The sequence below is a fragment of the Nicotiana attenuata genome, unplaced genomic scaffold, assembly GCF_001879085.1.
Source record: "Nicotiana attenuata strain UT unplaced genomic scaffold, NIATTr2, whole genome shotgun sequence".
Taxonomy (NCBI): domain Eukaryota; kingdom Viridiplantae; phylum Streptophyta; class Magnoliopsida; order Solanales; family Solanaceae; genus Nicotiana; species Nicotiana attenuata.
The window spans coordinates 289,062-296,034 of record NW_017670362.1 but is presented as its reverse complement, the minus strand read 5'-3'; positions in this window follow the sequence as shown (position 1 = coordinate 296,034).

Genomic DNA, 6,973 nt, shown 5'->3' with positions numbered 1-6,973 from the left:
CCCCAAGGTGACACATTAGGCCGAATAAACCCCTTATCAAAGAGTTCCTAAAGCTGCTCCTTCAACTTCTTTAACTACATCGGCGCCATACGATACGGTCGAATAGAAATGGGCTGAGTGCCCGGCACTAAATCAATACCGAAGTCAATATCCCTGTCCGACGGTCCCGGCAGGTCTACATGAAACACATCCAGAAAGTCCCTCACTACCGGAACTGAATCAATGGAAGGAGTCTCTGCACTGACATCCCTAACAAAAGCCAAATAAGAAAGACAACCCTTCCCAACCATCCGCTGGGCCTTCAAAAATGAGATCACTCTACTAGGAACATAATCCCTCGAACCTCACCACTCAATCTGTGGTACCCCCGGCATAGCAAACGTCATCGTATTAGCGTGATAGTCTAGAATAGCACGACACTGAGACAACCAATCCTTGCCCAATATCACATCAACATCAACTATACTAAGCAGCAAAAGGTCCACTTGGGTCTCAAAACCCCCAATAGTCACCACACAAGACCGATATACGCGGTCTACAATAATAGTATCGCCCACCGGAGTAGATACATGAATAAATGAAGCAAGAGACTCGTGGGGCGTATCCAAATAATGAGCAAAATATGACGACACATATTAAAAAGTGGATCCAGGATCAAATAATACAGAGGCATCCCTGTGGCAGACTGAGACAATACCTGTGATCACAGCATCTGAAGCAATAACATCTAGTCTGGCTGAGAGTGTATAGAAATGGTCCTGACCACCACTTGATCGACCTCCCCCTCTAGGGAGACCCCTAGCTGACTGCCCTCCACCCCTAGCTGATAGGGCGGGTAGTGAAGTAACTGGTGTTGAAGTCGACGGCTAACTCCTCTGTTGTGGCGAACCCCCATGATGACGAGGACACTGCCTCCGCATATGCCCAACTACCCACACTCATAAAAACCCCCTGGTGCTGGTGACGAGGACTGAAGGGAACCCATAGCACTAGGATGACTGGTAGAAGAACCTGGCATAGAGGAGCCCTGGACTGATGGAGCACAGGATGAACTCTGGGCTGGGAGGGCACTAAGTGATGAATGACTCTGATGAGAACTGTGACAACCATGGCCTGATGATGCCCCACGGTGAACTGGGCGAGCTGACTGAGCATGTCTGAATGGACGGCCTCTATCGTGCTGAAACTGACCCCATGAGGAGCACCGCCAAAACTACCAGATCCACAAGGCCTCTTGGCCTCCCTCTCCACTCGCTCATGATGGCGAATCGACTCTATGTCCCGAGCAATGTCAATAACCTCTTCAAAAGAAGCACCAGACACCCTCTCTCTAGTCATAAGAATCCACAGCTGATAAGTGAAGCCATCAACGAACCTCCTGATCCTCTCCCTGTCAGTGGGAACCAACTAGATAGCATGACGGGATAACTCAGAGAACCTCATCTCATACCGCGTTACCGTCATATCATCCTGATGCAACTGCTCAAACTGACTGTACAGCTCCTCTCTGCGGGACTGCGACACATACTTCTCCAGAAAGAGAATGGGGAACTGCTGCCAGGTAAGGGGCGCTGCACCAACAGGCCTACGCCTCTCATAAGCCTCCCACCAAGTAAAGGCAGCTCTAAAGAACCGAAAGGTAGTGAACAAGACCCCACTGGTCTCTAGAATACCTGTCGTATGAAGAATCCTCTGACACTTGTCCAAGAAACCCTGGGCATCCTCGCCCTCTGTACCACTAAAAGTAGGAAGCTGAAGTCTACCAAACCTCTCCAATCTCTACTGCTCGTCATCAGGCATGTCCGGTACCACATAATCTTGAGCAGGTGCAACCGGCTGGGCTGGTGGTGCCCCCGGTGTTTGTAGCCCCTGAACAACCTGCTCGGGTGTACGAGCGGCGGGAGTCTGAGTGCCTCCCCCGGCCTGGGAAGTAGCTGCGGTAGTAGAAACAGCGACCGCCTGAGCAAGACTGGTGCACACGGTCAAAATCTAAGCTAAGGTCTCCTAAAGACCTAGGATAACAATAGGCACAGCCGGTGCCTGAGCTGGTCCGGCCAGAGCATCCACAACTGGGACTTGATCATGAACTGGGGCGGCTGGTCTGTAGGTGCTTCCCTAGCTGTTGTGCACGCTACACCCCTGCCCATGCCATGGCCTCGACCGCGACCTCGGCCTCTCGTGGCCCCAACTCGTGGTACTGGTGGCCATCCGTCCTGATCGGTAGCACGTGTCCTCACCATCTGTGAGAGAATAGAATTACAGAAGTTAAGTTACCAGAATCAACAGATTCGCACGACAAGAATTCAAGAATGTGAAGTTTTCCTAAAGTTTCTGCAGCCTCTCGAAGATAAGTACAGACGTCTCCGTACCGATCCGCAAGAATCTACTAAACCCGCTCATGACCTTTGAGACCTATGTAACCTAGGCTCTGATACCAACTTTTCATGACCCAAAACTACCATGTCGTGATGGCGCCTATCGTGGAACTAGACAAGCTGACTCTTTACCAAAAACAACACGATTTTTCATTTGTAAGATAATTTCAAGCTAAATAATAACAAAAAACATCATAAAGTAAATCTGAATAATGAAAGTGCGGAAAGAAAAGCCTGACATCGGAGTGTCACTGGTCATGAACATCTACTAAACATTGTCCGAGATACTGATACTAACATAGTCTGGAAATACAACTACAAAATAAACTATAGGAAGATAGGAGGGAGAAGAACAGAGCTGCGATCGCCAGCAGCTACCTTGCCAACTCCGAGAAAGGTGTACAGTTGCATTAGTCAACAGCCGCTACCGGGTCCTGATGTGCCTGGATCTGCACACAAGGTGCTGGGAGTAACGTGAGTACGCCAACTCAGTAAGTAACCAAAGTAAATAAAGGCTAAGAAGCAGTGAAGAGCAACAAAACATATGAGTTCATATCATGAAATCTCAGTAAAAGTACAGCAGGCTTTTAAAAGCAGAGTTTGAATCAAATCGTTTCGTTTAAACTCAGTTTCAGTAAAATCATTTGAAGGTATTTTCAACAGTTCTCGACAGAGGCTCAGTACAATAGTGAGCAAAAATAATGAAATCATAATCAACCCCTCGGGCAAAACATCACTCATGAACAACCCCTAGGGCAAACCTCTCAGTCACTCGTATACAGCCCCTCGGGCATAACATCTCTCACACTCAGGGTACTCGCGCTCACTGGGGGTGTGCAAACTCCGGAGGGGCTCCTTCAGCCCAAGCGCTATAACAAGCCACCTCGTGGCATACATCAATCAGGCCCTCGACCTCACTCAATCATGAATCAGTAACAACATGTTGCGGCGTGCAACCCGATCCCATAAATATCCTCACAATCAGGCCCTCAGCCTCACTCAGTCATAAACCTCTCAAGCCACTCGGGCTCTCAGTAAAATAGGGTACTCAGCCCAAAACAACATCTTATGTGCATCAAAACAGAGTAATAATGACTGAGTTATAAAATCAATAAGTGTAACAAGACTGAGTATAGATTTTCAACCAAAACAGTGAGAGGATAGTAAGAAAAGGCTCCTAAGGGTCCAAACAGCTCTGGCACAAGGCCAAATATGACATTCATCCCAATTACAGAAACTCTTTCTAAAACACATAATTAACATATAATTTCAATCAAATACGCAACTTATAGTTGCTACGGGACGGACCAAGTCACAATCTCCAATGGTGCGCGCCCACACGCCTGTCACCTAGCATGTGCATCACCTCAAAATAGTAAACCAATACGAAATCCGGGGTTTCATACCCTCAGGACTAGATTTACAATCGTCACTTACCTCAAACCGGTCAAATCCCTACTTCGCGACACCCTTGCCTCTAAAATCGACCTCCAAACGTCTGAATCTAACCAAAAGCAATATAATGCAATCAATATAGGCCAAGGAAGCAATTCCATACGAAAAATTATCAATCTAGACCAAAATCCCGAAATTCACCCAAACCCAGCCCTAGGGCCCACGTCTCGGAATCCGACAAAAATCACAAAACTAGAAAGCCCTTTCACTCACGAGTCTTTCCATACCAAATTCATCAAAATCCAACATCAAATGGTCCCTCAAATCCCCAAATCAAAATCTCCAATTTTCAAGCCCTAACCCCTCATTTTCACCCCTATTCTTCACTAAATACATGATTAAACAACGGGAAATTACCATAAACACGAGTATTACGGATCAAGTAACTCACCTCACTGAAAATCCCCTTGAATCCCTCTTTAATTCACTCCCAAAAGCTCCAAACCGAGCAAAAATGGTGGAAAATGAACTAAAATTCGCGAAGGGTTTAATTTATACCTTCTGCTCAGGCATTTCCGCACCTGCGATCAGAATAGTGCACCTCCGGTGCCGCTTCTGCGCCCAAATGTCCGCATCTGCGGAAGTCACTTAAAGTCCAAAGACCGCACCTGCGCCCCGGGCATCGCACCTGCGGGCCCGCAGATGCGTCAATCTCACCGCATCTGCGGCTCCTCTCTTAGCCCTCCAATTCTGCATATGCGGCTTCCCCCAGCACCTGCGACCTTGCACCTGCGGTCCCCACTCCGCAGGTGTGGTTACATTAGAAGCAGCAACTTCAGCTGCCTTATTCCTTTTCCAAATCCTCTGTTGACCATACGAAATCATCCCGAGCCCTTCGGGAACTCAACCAAACATGCCATCACATCCCATAACATCATTCAAACTTAGTCGAACCTTCGAATCACTCAAAACAATAGCAAAACACCAAAATCACCCTTGGATTCAAGCCTAAGAACTTCTAAATTTCTAAATTCCACAAACAATGCGAAACCTACCAAATCACCTCCGAATGGCCTCAAAATTTGCACACACGTCACAAATGACACTACGAACCTACTCCAACTTCCGGAATTCCATTCCGACCCCGATATCAAATTTTTCACTACCGACCAAAATCGCCAAATTCAAGCCTAATTCTACCACTAACCTCCAAATCACATTCCAGACATGCTCTCAAGTCCAATATCACCTAACGGAGTTAATCGAACCATAGAAATCCAAATTCGAGGTCGTTTACTCGTAAATCAACATCCGGTTGACTTTTCTAACTTAAGCTTCTAAATAGGAGACTAAGTAACTCATTCTACAATTAAACCACTCCGAACCCGAACCAACCAACACGATACGATGAAATAGCTGAGGAACACATAAGGAAAAAGAAATGAGGGAAACGGGACTATAACTTACGAAACAACCGGCCGGGTCGTCACAAAATTAAACAACGATTCTTAAATGATCCTATTTATGCAAGTCTCAATTTACACTAGATGGTCACTATCATGACCATGTACTTAGAAGTTGCCCACTTTCTTAAAATTAGATCAATTGTCTGAATATTAGTTGAATTTTTAACTTCAAATGACCACTTTCAAATTTCGACGATTGGTCTAACATATATATATATATATTTATATATGTTAATACGTTTAAGTTCTTATATAACTTAAATAAAATTTAAGACCGATTCCAGTAAGCTATATTGAGAATGCATCCTATATATTGCTCAAGCAACAACTTCTTTGAAAAATGCACCTTCACTTTCTTTTCTTACATTTCCCTTTCCTAATTCGTTGTTATATAAATTTCTGATATAATGACACAAACTATCCCATAGCTATCACAATTCTAAACCACATTTTCTGGGAAACTTTTTGGAAGATTTAAGAGAAATTTTCCCTACATGTCGATGTCAGCAGATTTTCTGTTTTTTCAGACCATAAGAAGTCCACTAATCTGATGACTCCAAAAATATGAGAAGTTTTAGAAGTTTTTTGTTTTTTTTAATTCCCCGTCCAAATTGTCTTTGCCATAGAATGTGGAGCTTCTAAAAGATTGAAAAGGTCAGATGGATTTGGGACAGTTCTGTGGAAATGTTCGGTGGAAAATATTTTGAGAAATTTTCAAGAATTATTTTCAGATAGGATAACTCTTTCATTGGGTTTTATTTCATATTATTAAACATAGCTTCAATTCAAGTATGTAAATATTTCAAAGTAACTTTCTGAAAGAAAACGCAAAGTGATAAATTTTGAATGTTTGTAATACTTTGTGGAATTAAACTTTGAGTGTATTTTGCTTTTATTGATTAAAATGTTTTAATTTGTTGTTCAAAAAATGTTTTTCATTTTCTCTGTTGAACTAAAAAGGTGTAGTTAAGCGAGTGGTGACAATTCCAAACACCAATTCTTAAGAGGAGCATATCCAAACTTTAAACTAATATTCCTATTGCCGTTTCGAGGAATCCCAAGTCTATTCAACAATTACAGACTTATATCATTCACATTAATTATCTCCCTCACTTTTATAAATTGATTATTTCTTTTATTATTGGTATTGTCAACATCATCCTCCTTCTGGAATTATCTTAACCTCAACATCATCCTCCTTCTGGAATTAGCTTAATCTCCTATATATACTTACTATTACTGGGCAATACCCTCTTACTATATCAATTATTAGAGCCGGTGCAGGTAATTAGTTCTCCTTTCCCTGCTATATATGACTCTTTCATTTTGCTTAAATTGTAGATATCCTTTTCTATTTTTGTGTCTTATACATGTTGAATTGTGTGATAATTTTATCTAATAAAGACTTAAGTACTCACAAAGAATATATCTTTATTAACTTAACTATGACTTTAACACACCATTCACGTGTCAAGAATTGATGTGAAATATTTTGATAATTGGTGGCACTGACACTCGAATTCTATACCTCTATCTGCTTTGATACCATATTGAATATATTGTGTGATCATCTCATCTAAGGATGTTATCTAAGGATGTTAGAGAGAGCACACTCTTATAATTATTTTCTAATTATGTGTGTATGCGTGTGTTTTTTTATTTTTTTATTTCTTTTTTGTGGGGGTTTGGGGGGGGGGGGTAGGGGGAGGTAGGATGGAGGAAGGATTGGTTTTCTAC